Consider the following 15,307-nt stretch of genomic DNA (forward strand, 5'->3'; position numbering starts at 1 on the left):
TTTGCAATACTGTGTTTGTTTCAGGTGTACAGTAAAATGTTTCAGTTATATGTACATATATATACACATATACATGTATATATATTCTTTTTCAGGTTCATTTCCATTATAGGTTAAAATTCTATTCTTAAATCAATTTTTACTTCTATCTTAATAATGATTATTTTAAGTGTTTAATTAATGATCTCATTATTTATTTTGTAAAATCCTTTTATTTTTCTAACATGTCTTTTTTTTTAACATCTTTATTAGAGTATAATTTCTTTAAATTGCTGTGTTAGTTTCTGCTGTAAAGCAAAGTGAATCAGCTATACGTATATCCCCATATCCCCTCCCTCTTGCATCTCCCTCCCACCCTCCCAATCCCACCCCTCTAGGTGGTCACAAAGCACTGAGCTGATCTCCCTGTGCTATGCGGCTGCTTCCCACTAACCATCCATTTTACATTTGGTAGTGTATATATATCCATGCCACTCTCTCACTTTGTCCCAGCTTACCCTTCCCCCTCCCTGTGTCCTCAAGTCCATTCCCTACTTCTGTGTCTTTATTCCTGTCCTGCCCCTAGGTTCTTCAGGACCTTTTTTTTTTAAGATTCCATATATATGTGTTAGCATACAGTATCTGTTTTTCTCTTTCTGACTTACTTCACTCTGTATGACAGACTCTAGGTCTATCCACCTCACTACAAATAACTCAATTTCATTTCTTTTTATGGCTGAGTAATATTCCATTGTATATATTGCCAATATTCTTTATCCATTCATCTGTAGATGGACACTTAGGTTGCTTCCATGTCCTGGCTATTGTAAATAGTGCTGCAATGAACATTGTGGTACATGTCTATTTTTGAATTATGGTTTTCTCAGGGTATATGCCCAGTAGTGGGATTGCTGGGTCATATAGTAGTTCTATTTTTAGTTTTTTAAGGAACCTCCATACTGTTCTCCACAGTGGCTATATCAGTTTACATTCCCGCCAACAGTGCAAGAGTGTTCCCTCTTCTCCACACCCTCATCAGCATTCATTGTTTGTAGATTTTTTGATCATGACCATTCTGACTGGTGTGAGGTGACACCACATTGTAGTTTTGATTTGCATTTCTCTAATGATTAGTGATGTTGAGCATCCTTTCATGTGTTTGTTGGCAATCTGTATATCTTCTTGGGAGAAATGTCTATTTATGTCTTCTGCCCATTGTTGCATTGGGTTGTTTGTTTTTTTGATATTGAGCTGCATGAGCAGCTTGTATATTTTGGAGATTAATCCTTTGTCAGTTGCTTTGTTTGCAACTGTTCTCTCCCATTCTGAGGGGTGTCTTTTCATCTTGTTTATAGTTTCCTTTGCTGTGCAAAAGCTTTTAAGTTTCATTAGGTCCCATTTGTTTATTTTTGTTTTTATTTCCATTTCTCTAGGAGGTGGGTCAAAAAGGATCTTGCTGTGATTTATGTGACAGAGTGTTCTGCCTATGATTTCCTCTAAGAGTTTGATAGTGTCTGGCCTTGCATTTAGGTCTTTAATCCATTTTGAGTTTATTTTTGTATATGGTGTTAGGAAGTGTTCTAATTTCATTGTTTTACATGTAGCTGTCTAGTTTTCCTAGCACCAGTTATTGAAGAGGCTGTCTTTTCTCCACTGTATATTCTTGGCTCCTTTATCAAAGATAAGGTGACCATATGTGCGTGGGTTTATCTCTGGGCTTTCTATCCTGTTTCATTGATCTATATTTCTGTGTTTGTGCCAGTACCATGCTGTCTTGATGACTGTAGCTCTGTAGTATAGTCTGAAGTCCAGGAGCCTGATTCCTCCAGCTCTGTTTTTCTTTCTCAAGATTGCTTTGTCTATTCGGCGTCTTTTGTGTTTCCATACAAATTGTGCAATTTTTTGTTCTAGTTCTGTGAAAAATGCCAGTGGTAGTTTGATAGGGATTGCATTGAATCTGTAGATTGCTTTGGGTAGTAGAGTCATTTTCACAATGTTGATTCTTCCAATCCAAGAACATGGTATATCTCTCCATCTATTTGTATCATCTCTAATTTCTTTCATCAGTGTCTTATAGTTTTCTGCATACAGGCCTTTTGTCTCCTTTGGTAGGTTTATTCCTAGGTATTTTATTCTTCTTGTTGCAATAGTAAATGGGAGTGTTTTCTCAATTTTTCTTTCAGATTTTTCGTCATTAGTGTATAGGAATGCCAGAGATTTCTGTGCATTAATTTTGTATACTGCTACTTTACCAAATTCATTGATTAGCTCTAGTAGTTTTCTGGTATCATCTTTAGGATTTTCTGTGTATAGTATCATGTCGTCTGCAAACAGTGACAGTCTTACTTCTTCTTTTCTGATTTGGATTCCTTAATTTCTTTTTGTTCTCTGATTGCTGTGGCTAAAACGTCCAAAACTATGTTGAATAATAGTGGTGAGAGTGGGCAACCTTGTCTTGCTCCTGATCTTAGTGGAAATTTTTCAGTTTTTCACCATTGAGAATAATGTTGGCTGTGGGTTTGTCATAGATGGCCTTTATTATGTTCAGGTAAGTTCCCTCTATGCCTACTATCTGGAGGGTGTTTATCATAAATCGGTGTTGAATATTTTCAAAAGCTTTTTCTGCATCTATTGAGATGATCATATGGTTTTTCTCCTTCAATCTGTTAATATGGTGTATCACATTGATTGATTTGCATATATTGAAGAATCCTTGCATTCCTGGGATGAACCCAACTTGATCATGCTGTATGATCCTTTTAATGTGCTGTTAGATTCTGTTTGCTTGTATTTTATTGAGGATTTTTGCGTCTCTGTTCATCAGTGATATTATCCTGTAGTTTTCTTTTTTTGTGACATCTTTGTCTGGTTTTGGTATCAGGGTGATGGTGATCTTGTAGAATGAGTTTGGGAGGGTTCCTCCCTCTGCTATATTTTGGAAGAGTTTGAGAAGAATAGGTGTTAGCTCTTCTCTAAATGTTTGATAGAATTTGCCTGTGAAGCCATCTGGTCATGGGCTTTTGTTTGTTGGAAGATTTTTCATCACAGTCTCAATTTCAGTGCTTGTGATTGGTCTGTTTATATTTTCTATTTCTTCCTGGTTCAGTCTTGGAAGGTTGTGCTTTTCTAAGAATTTATCCATTTCCTCCAGGTTGTCCATTTTATTGGCATAGAGTTGCTTGTAGTAATCTCTGACGATCCTTTGTATTTCTGCAGTGTCAGTTGTTACTTCTCCTTTTTCATTTCTGATTCTATTGATTTGAATCTTCTGCCTTTTTTTCTTGATGAGTCTGGCTAATGGTTTATCAATTTTGTTTATATTCTCAAAGAACCAGCTTTTAGTTTTATTGATCTTTGCTATTGTTTCCTTCATTTCTTTTTCATTTATTTCTGATCTAATCTTTATGAGTTCTTTCCTTCTGCTAAGTTTGGCGGTTTTTTGTTCTTCTTTCTCTAATTGCTTTCGGTGTAAGGTTAGGTTGTTTATTTGAGATGTTTCTGGTTTTTGAGGTATGATTGTATTGCTATAAACTTCCCTCTTAGAACTGCTTTTGCTGCATCCCATAGGTTTTGGGTCGTCATGTTTTCATTGTCATTTGTTTCTAGGTATTTGTTGATTTCCTCTTTGATTTCTTCAGTGATCTCTTCGTTATTAAGTAATATATTTTTTAACCTCCATGTGTTTGTATATTTTACAGATCTTTTCCTGTAATTGATATCTAGTCTCATAGTATTGTGGTCAGAAAAGATACTTGATACGATTTCAATTTCTTAAATTTACCGAGGCTTGATTTGTGACCCAAGATATGATCTATCCTGGAGAATGTTCCATGAGCACTTGAGGAGAAAGTGTGTTCTATTGTTTTTGAGTGGACTGTCCTATAAATATCAATTAAGTCCATCTTGTTTAATATTTTATTTAAAGCTTGTGTTTTCATTTTGGATGATCTGTCCATTGGTGAAAGTAGGGTGTTAAAGTCCCCTACTATGATTGTGTTACTGTTGATTTCCCCTTTATGGCTATTAGCATTTGCCTTATGTATTGAGATGCTCCTATGTTGGGTGCATAAATATTTACAATTGTTATATCTTCTTCTTGGATCGATCCCTTGATCATTATGTAGTGGACTTCTTTGTCTCTTGTAATAGTCTTTATTTTAAAATCTTGTTTGTCTGATATGAGAATTGCTACTCCAGCTTTCTTTTGATTTCCATTTGCATGGAATATCTTTTTCCATCCCCTCACTTTCAGTCTGTATGTGTCCCTAGGTCTGAAGTGGTCTCTTGTAGACAGCATATATACGGGTCTTATTTTGTGTCCATTCAGCCAGTCTGTGTCTTTAGGTTGGAGCCTTTAATCCATTTACACTAAGGTAATTATCGATATGTATGTTCCTTTTACCATTTTCTTAATTGTTTTGGGTTTGTTTTTGTAGGTCTTTTGCTTCTCTTGCATTTCCTGCCTACAGAAGTTCCTTTAGCAGTTGTTGTAAAGCTGGTTTTGGTGGTGCTGAATTCTCTTAGCTTTTACTTGTCTGTAAAAGTTTTAATTTCTCCATTATATATGAATGAGATCCTTGCTGGGTAGAGTAATCTTGGTTGTAGGTTTTTCCCTTTCATCCCTTTAAATATGTCCTGCCACTCCCTTCTGGCTTGCAGAGTTTCTGCTGAAAAATCAGCTGTTTACCTTATAGGGATTACCTTGTATGTTGTTTGTTGCTTTTCCCTTGCTGCTTTTAGTGTTTTTTCTTTGTATTTAATTTTTGATAGTTTGGTTAATATGTGTCTTGGCTTGTTTCTCATTGGATTTATCCTGTATGGAACTCTGTGCACTTCCTGGACTCGACTGACCATTTCCTTTCCCATGTTAAGGAAGTTTTCAACTATAATCTCTTCAAATATTTTCTCAGACCCTTTCTTTTTTCTCTTCTTCTTCTGGGACCCCTGTAATTTGAATGTTGGTACATTTAATGTTGTCCCAGAGGTCTCTGAGACTGTCCTCAATTCTTTTCATGCTTTTTTGTTTATTCTGCTCTGTGGTAGTTATTTCCACTATTTTATCTTCCAGGTCACTTATCCGTTCTTCTGTTCTTCTGCTCTTCTGCGTCAGTTATTCTGCTATTGATTCCTTTAGAGAATTTTTAATTTCATTTATTTTGTTGCTCATCATTGTTTATTTGCTTTTAGTTCTTCTAGGTCCTTGTTAAACATTTCTTGTATTTTCTACATTCTATTTCCAAGATTTTGGATCATCTTTACTATCATTACTCTGAATTCTTTTTCAGGTAGACTGCCTATTTCCTCTTCATTTGTTTGGTCTGGTAGGGTTTTTACATTGCTCCTTCATCTACTGTGTATTTCTCTGTCTTCTCATTTTGCTTAACGTACTGTGTTTGGGGTCCCAGGTTCATAGTTCCCATTGTTTTTGGTGTCTGCCCCCAGTGGGTAAGGTTGGTTCAGTGGCTCGTGTAGGCTTTCTGGTGGAGGGGACTGGTGCCTGTGTTCTGGTGGATGAGGCTGAATCTTGTGTTTCTTGTGGGAAGGACCGAGTCTGGTAGTGTGTTTTGGGCTGTCTGTAAACTCATTATGATTTTAGTCAGACTGTCTGCTAATGGGTGGAGTTGTGTTCCTGTATTGCTAGTTGTTTGGCATGGGGTGTCCAACAGTGGAGCTTGCTGGTCGTTGAGTGGAGCTGGGTCTTAGCATTGAGATGGAGATCTCTGGGAGAGCTGTCACCGAGTGATATTACGTGGGGCTGGGGAGGTCTCTGGTGGACCAATGTCCTGAACTCAGCTCTGCCACCTCCAAGTCTCAGGCCTGACACCCAGTCGGAGCACCAAGACCCTGTCAGCCACATGGCTCAGAAGAAAAGGGAGAAAGAAAAAGAAAGAAAGAAAGAAAAATAAATTAATTAATTAAATAAAATATAGTTATTAAAATAAAAAATTTGTAAAAATATTATGAAAATAAAAAATTTTTTAAGTAATTAAAAAAAGAAGAGCACCCAAATCAATAAGCAAATCCACCAATGATAACAAGTGCTAAAAGCTAAACTAAGATAAACATATAAATCAGAAACTAGTCAGTCGCATACAGCAAACCCCAAGTCTACAGTTCCTCCCAAAGTCCACTGCCTCAATTTTGGGACGATTTGTTGTCTATTCAGGTGGTCCACAGATGCAGGGTACATCAAGTTAATTGTGGAGATTTAATCCGCTGCTCCTGAGGCTGCACAGAGAAATTTCCCTTTCTCTTCTTTGTTCGCACCACTCCAGGGGTTCAGCTTTGGATTTGGCCACTTTTCTGCATGTAGGTTGCCCTCTGGCATCTGTTCTTCACCCAGACAGGAACGGTTAAAGGAGCAGCTGATTAGGGGGCTCTAGCTCACTCAGGCTGGGGGGAGGGAGGGATATGGAATGCAGGGCGAGCCTGCGGTGGCAGAGGTGCACCGTGTGTTCTCCCGGAGAAGTTGTCCCTGGATCACAGGACCCTGGCAGTGGCGGGCTGCACAGGTTCCCAGGAGGGGAAGGATGGATAGTGACCTGTGCTTGCACACACGCTTCTTGGTGGCTGCAGCAGCAGCGTTAGCATTTCATGCCTGTCTCTGGTGTCCGCACTGATAGCTGCGGCTCGTGTCCATCTCTGAAGCTCATTTAGGCGGTGCTCTGAATCTCCTCTCCTTGTGCACCCTGAAACAATGGTCTCTTGCCTCTTAGGCAGTTCCACACTTTTTCCTGGGCTCCCTCCTGGCTAGCTCTGGCGCAGTAGCCCCCTTCAGGCTGTGTTCACACAGGCGACCCCAGTCCTCTCCCTGGGATCTGACCTCCGAAGCCCCAGCCTCAACTCCCAGCCCCCACCCGCCCCCTGGGTGAACTGACAAGCTTCTCAGGCTGGTGAGTGCTGGTCAGCACTGATCCTCTGTGCAGGAATCTCTCCGCTTTGCCCTCTGCAAAGCTCTCCTTCGTGGCTCCAAAGCTTCCCCCCCCCACCCCCGCCCACTCTCTGTCTCCGCCAGTGAAGGGGCTTCCTAGTGTGTGGAAACTTTTCCTCCTTTACAGCTCGCTCCCAGAGGTGCAGGTCCTGTCCCTGTTCTTTTGTCTCTGTTTTTTCTTTTTTCTTTTGCCCTACCTGTGTATGTGGGGAATTTCTTGTCTTTTGGGAAGTCTGAGGTCTTCTGCCAGCATTCAGTAGGTGTTCTGTAGGAGTTGTTCCACATGTAGGTGTATTTTTGATGTATTTGTGGGGTGGGAGGTGATCTCCATGTCTTACTCCTCTGCCATCTTGAAGGTCCTCCTAATCTGTCTTTAAGAATTTTATCATTTATATATATTTTAAACTTCCATTGTTTTATATTTTTCTTAATTTAAACTGACAAGATTCTTTTCCTTGGTTAAAATTTTATCTTATCTCCTTTTTCTTTTACATTTCTTTTTATTCTGAATTTTTCGTCAGTCATTTCTTAAATGTTTGCCTTATATTAACTTTAGATCTTTTCTTTTGTTCTTTATCCCTTAAATTTTGTGTGACTTCATGGTTTGTTTCTCTGGAACTTGGCCACACAGGAGCTGCCTGGAGGTTGGAGCTGCCCCTGCAACCACGCCTCTGATTTCCATTAGCTCTTCTAAAGAGAGCTCTTCTAAAAACCTTACTCCTAATGACTCCAGCTGAATCTCCATAGGGCTATACTTACTTTCTGTTTGTAGATGATGGGACTTGACCCCCCAGGAGTTGTGGAGGTAGTTATTAGAGCATGGTGTCTCTAGGATCAAAATATACTGGCAGCCAATAAGGTTGCTCCTTAACATCTATTAAAATGAAAACAACAACAAAAAGTAAGAATTGAAGATCAGGAGGCTGAGTGTGGTCATCACAATGAAAAGTCACAATCCCTTGTTCTGTTCCCAGGCTCAAGCCACTTTTTAGATCTGAAACCCATTGACTGAAGAAGTGACTGTGCTGTAGGAGGAAGGACTAGCCATGATGTTGGCTAGTGTCTACTGACATGATGCCTCCAGTTATTCCAGAAAGAGACCTGTAACCATTTACTTGGGTGACTTTGGGAAAAGGAGAATAACCAGTTTTGAGGAGTATTGGACATAGAATCTGAGCTGACCTGATACCAGAGACTCAAAGTGTCATCATGGACCCTCGTTAGAGTGGGACCACAGTATTAAGTAGAGTCCTGGCTAAAGTCTGATTTACAGTCCCTGAGTGCACAATTGGAATCGACATACTTGGTGGGGTTTCTTAGTAACCCTAATATTGAGCCCCTTTTCTATGGAGTAAAGAGCGTCACAGGGGGAAAGACCTAATGGGAACCTCTGAATCCATACCTCCCTCCCCCAGTTAGATAGTAAATCAAAACAATATTGTACCCCAAGGAGGATGACAGAGATCGGTGCCACCATTAAAGACCTGAAAGATGCAGGGATGGTGATTCCTACCATATCTTCATTTAATTCCAGTCTGGCTTCTGCAGAAACCAGATGAATCCTAGAGAATGATGTAGGCTATTGTAGATTTGACTAAGTAGCACCAATTGCAGTTGTGAATGATTAGTTATTTTGCAAAGGCCAGTGGCCCATTCTCACAGGGATTGGTAACCTATTTGAAGTATGGGTTTGCCTTTGCTGCCCAAAAAGTCTTGGCCAGCACCATTATCTGGGGGCTTTGGGAATGCTTGATCCATAGACATGGAATCCCACACAGCATAGCATCTGACTTGGGGACCCACTTTAGAGTAACAAGGTTGTGGGAGAAGGCCTCTGCCTGTGGAATTCACTGGTTGTAGCACATACCACACTGTCCAGAGGCAGCTCACCTTATAGAATGCTGGAAAGGCCTTCTAAAGGTGCAATTCAATTGCCACCTTGAAGGAAACACTCCGAAAGCATGGGATCCCTTCGGAGTGCAGGGATTTATTAAATCAGAGACCTCTAATGTGCTGTTTCCCCAGTTGGAAGGGTACAAGTCTGGAAAACAACAAAGACAGGAATGGCCCCACCTACTATCCCTTCCAATGTCTCATGAGAAAATTTGTATTTCTCATCTTTGCAGTCTGGGCTCTGTGTTGTTGGAAGTCCCAGTGCCCTAAGCAGGTACACTCTTCCTAGAGGACACAGCAAGGGTACCATTGAACTATCAGTTATGGCTGCCCCAGGGCACTTTGGACTCATCGTGTGCAGGGACTAGCTGGCAAATGGAGGAGTTACCACTCTGGCAAGGGTAACTGACCCTGATCAGTGGGAAGAGGTAGGATGCTTTTACACAATGGGTACAGCATCACGATCCTGTTGGGCACCTTCAGGTACTTCCTTGCCCTGCTGTAAGTGTGAGTGGACATGTGCACTAACCCTAGACTGAAAACGGTGTGACGATCAAGTGATTGGACCCCTTGGGAATGAAGGTTTGGTTCCTACCATTGGAAAAGCCACTAGACCTGCCGAGATTGAAGCGAATTTAGCATAAATGGTGGAGGAGGGAGGGGATGAGTTCCAGTTGTGGCCTTGAGATCACCTGCCATGTCAGGAACTGTAGTACCTCCCACTAAACTCCTTTTTCTGAGTTTCCTCTCAGAAAGAGAGGCGCATAGGAAACGAAAGAGTTGCTGCTCCCTGAACCTTTACGGAGAAGCAGATCTTCCTTCACAGTGGTCTGTGGAAGCTGTGAAAATGTGCCTAGCTGGCCTCCTGGGCCCAAGCTGCTATGCTTAAAAGCCATCACCAAGGGAGGCCATGCCTCTTCCTATGGGCTCTCCTCGCTGAGTCAGATAGGGAGACACAGAGTTCTGATGGCAGTCTCTGGGCTCCCCGACTCCCAACAGCTTTGTCAACCCTTGCACCGACTGCAGGGCAGTCTAGGACGCTTGCACCCAACCTCCTTTCCCTCTCTCCTTCACTCGAGGTCAGATTTATGTTGAGGTCTGATGACTCTCCCATTTTTCCCTGGCTCCCTGCCTATTTCCTTTCCCACAGGCATTTCCCCTAATAAAACCCTTGCACATTTCATCTCATCTTGGCATTTGGCATCTGCTTCTGGGAGGATCCAGACTTAACACCAAGCTGTGACTTTGTTCTGACAGACAGCTAACTTACTTGTCAAATCAGCTTGGAGATTCTGAGGCTTGTTTTCAGGCTTAGGTGGGCCAGACCTCAGATAGCTTTTTCTTCTAGGATTAGTTTGGCCCTGAAACTAAGGAGTTTCCTTTCTGGAGTTTCTGATTAAATGCCCTGAAGTTCAGCAAGGACTCTCCACTCTGGCTGGCTGGAACATGAATATCCCCCAGCCCTTTGTGAACTCTGGAATTATTCATCTTATAGCTTCCTGTTTTTTGTTTTGTTTTCTGGCTAACTTTGTGACATTTTATCCTATGCATGTGCAGCTAAGTATGCAGTAACTGACTCAAGGGACTCCTGTGCAAATTTCTCTGTACAACTACCTGATACTCTGATACTCTGCCGTATTCATACTAGACACCTCAGTCTCTTCAAACTCCAGGCTAGACAGCCGGGATAATTACAGGTGTTATGTCATTCGTGTCCCTTCTCTCAGAGAGGAATCACAAGCCTATACTGATTTTTGTTTAATATCTGAAAACAGTTGCTTCATAAACCTTACTCAATTTTCTAGTTGATTACCATAAGAGGGCAGTTACCACAGGAGGGCAAGGCTGGTTCCAGTTGCTTTATCATTTTTGGAAGTGGAATCCCAGCACCAGCAACACCCTTAGACCTGGGCAAGTAGAGCTCTCTCTCTGGCTTGTTCCTTAGAGGGTCCTGTGCTTTGGAAGACCTTTTTAGAACTTTTCAAGTCCTGTCTGCCCCTGCTGCCTGAGACCAGCTGAGGCCACTAGCGCCATCCTGTGGGAGTGTCCCAAACCCAGACCAGGACCTTTGTGGGCTCTGGACCCTATTTCTCCCCTGCTGGATGCTCTCTAACCCTTACCTTGAGCATGGGCTTGACCGGAGCCCTGAGGAGCTCCAATGCAGGCATGTGGCTTGAGTGGTGCATTGTTTCCTGTGCCTGATGTGGTATTTCTTTTGCAAGATTACATGACATTGGGCTGCCAGAAAGTGCTGATATGCTGATTTTGGATGACTCTAACCCACATGAGACACAGTGTAAGTTCAGTTCTCTGGTCTACCACTGCCCCACCAATGACCCTTAGGCTTTATCCATGTATGTGGGCCCATGCATCAGTTCTCACATTTATATTCCAACTAGTCTACAGCACCAAAGCGGACAGCAGGGGAATAGCACATGTCCTTTATCCTTTGTGCCTGTGTTATGGGCACCCAGGGCAGTCTCCTCACCCCATCCCCAAGCTCTGTGCCATGTGCCAGGTAGTTTTCCATTGGTGGCTGCATCTATTTCCTCCAAGCACTTTTGAGACTATTGTTCTGCAGTGCCAATGGGCACTTTTCTGGGTATGTTCAGGAGGTGGAAAAGTAAGTCATGCATAATAGATCCATTCCAATATTTCTATAAGCAGGAGCTTTTTGATTCCTTCCACTACAGCAGCAGTTCTCAACATTAAAATCACTTGGGAAATTTTAAAAAATACCAATGCTTTGGTCTGTCATACAGAGTGAAGTAAGTCAGATTGAGAAAAACAAATACTGTATGCTAACGCATATATATGGAATCTAGAAAAATGGTACTGATGAACCTAGTGGCAGGGCAGGAATAAAGACACAGATGTAGAGAACGGACTTGAGGACACAGGGGAGGAAGGGGAGGCTGGGACAAAGTGAGAGAGTGGCATGGACATATATACACTACCAAACGTAAAATAGGTAACTAATGGGAAACAGCCACATAGCACAGGGAGATCAGCTCGGTGCTTTGTGACCACCTAGAGGGGTGGGATAGGGATTGTGGGAAGGAGGCTCAAGAGGGAGGGGATATGGGAATGTATGTATACATATAGCTGATTCACTTTGTTATACAGCAGAAACTAACACAACACTGTAAAGCAACTATACTCCAATAAAGATGTAAAAAAAAAAAAAAAAACCAACGCTTTGGCCCCACTCCAGACTAATTACAGCAAAATTTCTGGGCATGGGGCTTCAGCATCTTTGTTTGGAAAACTAAGGTGATTCTAATGTACAGCCAGGGCTGAATCTGCTGCTCTCATTCTGGCATATCAGGCTCATTGACTCTAGGCTACTGCTGAGTTTAAGTTTCAATTAATTCTAATCCAGATCTTCAAGAAACATATTAAATAGGAAGTTTTCGATGAGAGCATCAGTATCATTAAATTTAACCTGATTCAATCTTATGTTTAATCTAACACCCTTAGAATCCATTCCCATATATGCTCCCCAGACTTCGGCTGATACAAAATAGAAAGATCCTACATGTGTAAGCCTTCCTGGAGAAGACCTGGCATCTCTTTGTCTGGGCTATTTTAGGATCTCATTTTGAGCCTGGAGGCAATGAGAAGTGGATGGGTGAGGTCTGCAGATAAGTATCCCTTTTCAAGGCAAATGCTCCAAATGAGGCAGAAAGGTTTTTCTGAAGGAGAGATGGTTTCCTCAGAGTAGAGAGCTGCTTCTACTGGTAAAGGAGGTTCTGTGAGAACTGCTGATTTGAAGTTCTCAGCTTTGTCTCTCCAAATAGCCCCATCCTATCTCAGCATCTCACTCCTTTCCAGTGTCTTTACCTTAGCATTAGAGACCTGGTAGTGTTACATATTTAACTGGCATTGCAACTCTGGGCCTAATCCAATCTATGTTGGTCTTGTAGCTAGATGAGATAAGGGCCTTCTTTAAGATAACCATAAGATTTTCTGACTGTCCACTTATACTTTGAGATGGGAGTTTAGATCCTTAATCTTTTTTTTTGAGGCATGGGGAAGGAGCTCTCTTTAGGACAGTCAGAAGAAGCCATAGTAATCCACAATCCTCATAATCACCATTGTCACCATAATAGCTAACTCCTATAGCCACTCCATCTCCCAGTGCCTTGCTTCCTACCTGTAATTCATTCTATGCCACCTTCGATGAGAATTTGAGTAAGCATTGTCCCCACAAGGAGGATATTCATGTGCTCTTCAAATATATGAGCTGCCCAATCCCATAGTCACATCTTGAGAATCTATTTCCTGGAACAATTCCTGACATAAGTATTGTATCAGGTCCCAAAACAAAACAGATCGCACAATCCATGGGTTTAACTGGCATTTAACAAAGGGGCTGTTTCTGGAGGTGTGGACAAAATTAAGGGAAGCAATAACGAATCATCACACATCCAAGAACTAGCAACCATGAGAAATCATTACCACACTTAGACCTGAAAGGACAAGAGGAAATGGTTTAGCCAGAGCCTAGGAAAGCTAGAGCTGTGGAAGAGAGCCACTCAACAGGAGTTGGGCTGTAGTGGAGCCCTTGCCAGACTCATAGTGCTGAAGTACAGAAGGAGGAAGAAGAAATACTTCAACTTCTCTCTCTTTTTGCCTTTTGATCTCCTGATGAAGCCTCCCATTGGTCAAACCCAATTGTACTCAAAAGTCAAGAGAGGCTGGCTGATGCTATTAGTAGAGATCAGCTCCCCAGGGCAAAGATTGGATTAGATGATGAGGAACTGAGAATAATTAGCCCAAGATACCAATCTCTTGCCAAAAATCTGCTACAGGAGCAGACCTTTATGAAATCTCTGTTGATCTTAGCCTTTGCTACTTACGAATTTATCTTTGGCTACTGAGGGGATGCTCCCAGGATACGGAGATTAAAAAAAAACAACAACATAGTGTTCCTGATCTTATTTTGATATTGTCAGTCCATGGGAAAGCTTCTCAGTGAGGTAGTAATAGAACCAGGAAGGGAAGTGAAATTATCCAGCTCCTAGCCTGCTGTTCAGTTCTCTACCTGAATTCCAGAACTTGCCCTGTTTTTCTTTTGTATGGTTTTCCTGGTTTACACAAATGGTGAAGCTGCATCTAATGCCAATAAGGGTCTTCTGGCTGAGTGAGATGCCAGTTATATGTCAGTGCTCAGTAAAACTCCTGCCTCCTCAAGGCATAGTAAGTGGAGTGGAGTGGTAATTTTAGAGAAGACACTGGAAAATTGAAGATGCAATTGGCAGGTCTGAGATCCATTTTTTTTTTTAACATCTTTATTGGAGTATAATTGCTTTACAATGGTGTGTTAGTTTCTGCTTTATAACAAAGTGAATCAGCTATACGTATACATATATCCCCATATCTCTTCCCTCTTGTGTCTCCCTCCCTATCCCACCCCTCTAGGTGGTCACAAAGCACCAAGCTGACTGAGATCCATTTTTGGGTGAACTTCATTTCTTTCCTACGGCTCATAAACTGTGTGACAAATAATAACCACTCTGAGAGTGCTTTCTGTGCATCCTTAGATAAAAATAGTGTTTGGCAATACGTAACATTTTCCCTGAGGTTTAGCTTTGTGATAGCTTCCTCCTTATAAGTATTTTATTTAAATCTTGAGGCAAGAATGACTATACTAAACTTTTTTTTTCAAGTATGGAAAAGACTGGTAATTGTCTTCCAATGTCCATTCTTTCTTTCTTCCTTTTAGTATTAGAAAGCATCCCATAGAATGTTAGAGACAAATCTAGTTTTCCTTAGAGCCAGATATGGCCATGTGATTTCCTTTTCATTGGAATATGGACAAAAAAGACATGTGCAACACATCTGCATAAACTTCCTAAATAAAAACACTTGCCCCTCCACTTTCTGCCTTTTCCCTAACTGGGGCCAGGGTGCAGTTGAAGTGCTGGTGAGGCAGTTTTGAACATGTGGACAAAGACCGCCTCCCTGGGGGATGGATGATGTCACAGAAGAGAACCACCTGCCTATCTTGGAACCTCCACTTACCACTGGGCTATCATGTGAAGAAATAAATTTCTGTTTTGCTGCAGCCACTGCTTTTTTGGATCCGTTTGTTATAGCAGCTTAGCCTAAACCTTAATTAATAATGCATCAAGGCTTATTTCAAAGTCATACATGACAATTGACTGTTTTGTGCAAATTTGTCTGAGAAGCTCTCCTGTAATCCCTAACTTCCCATCTAAATAAACAGGTGACCAAATAACATATTTTATTGAAAATCAGATTTTGTATTAATTTTATGTGCTTAAATGGATACTGAAAAAAGAAATGAACATATATTTTAATATGTGTTTTTTGGTATTATTTCTAGGATGATTTTCTCATTCATGTGTTTTGCTTCCTCTCCTTTTTTTAAATCACTATTTTCCATACTTACGGTTCCCACACTGGTTGCACACCAGATTGTGTGCAAGATACAACAGAGAAAACACTCATGACTTTATCCTCTTCTTCTTTACAGTT

At 41.3% G+C, this 15,307-nt stretch overlaps 1 long non-coding RNA gene across 4 annotated transcripts in view; it reads left to right on the forward strand.

Annotated features, from left to right (window-relative positions):
* Nucleotides 1-15,057, forward strand: part of LOC137220774 (uncharacterized) — a 47,771-nt gene extending 32,714 nt beyond the window's left edge. For 3 of the 4 annotated variants that reach the window (XR_010941792.1, XR_010941795.1, XR_010941793.1), the window contains exon 5: nucleotides 14,715-15,057. This is a non-coding gene — a long non-coding RNA (uncharacterized lncRNA). Of the gene's footprint in view, nucleotides 1-14,227 lie in introns of all 4 variants that reach the window. The other variant, XR_010941794.1, reaches the window with a different exon arrangement.
* The last annotated feature ends 250 nt before the right edge of the window (nucleotides 15,058-15,307 follow it).

The sequence above is a fragment of the Pseudorca crassidens genome, chromosome 3, assembly GCF_039906515.1.
Source record: "Pseudorca crassidens isolate mPseCra1 chromosome 3, mPseCra1.hap1, whole genome shotgun sequence".
In the NCBI taxonomy this organism is placed as follows: Eukaryota; Metazoa; Chordata; class Mammalia; order Artiodactyla; family Delphinidae; genus Pseudorca; species Pseudorca crassidens.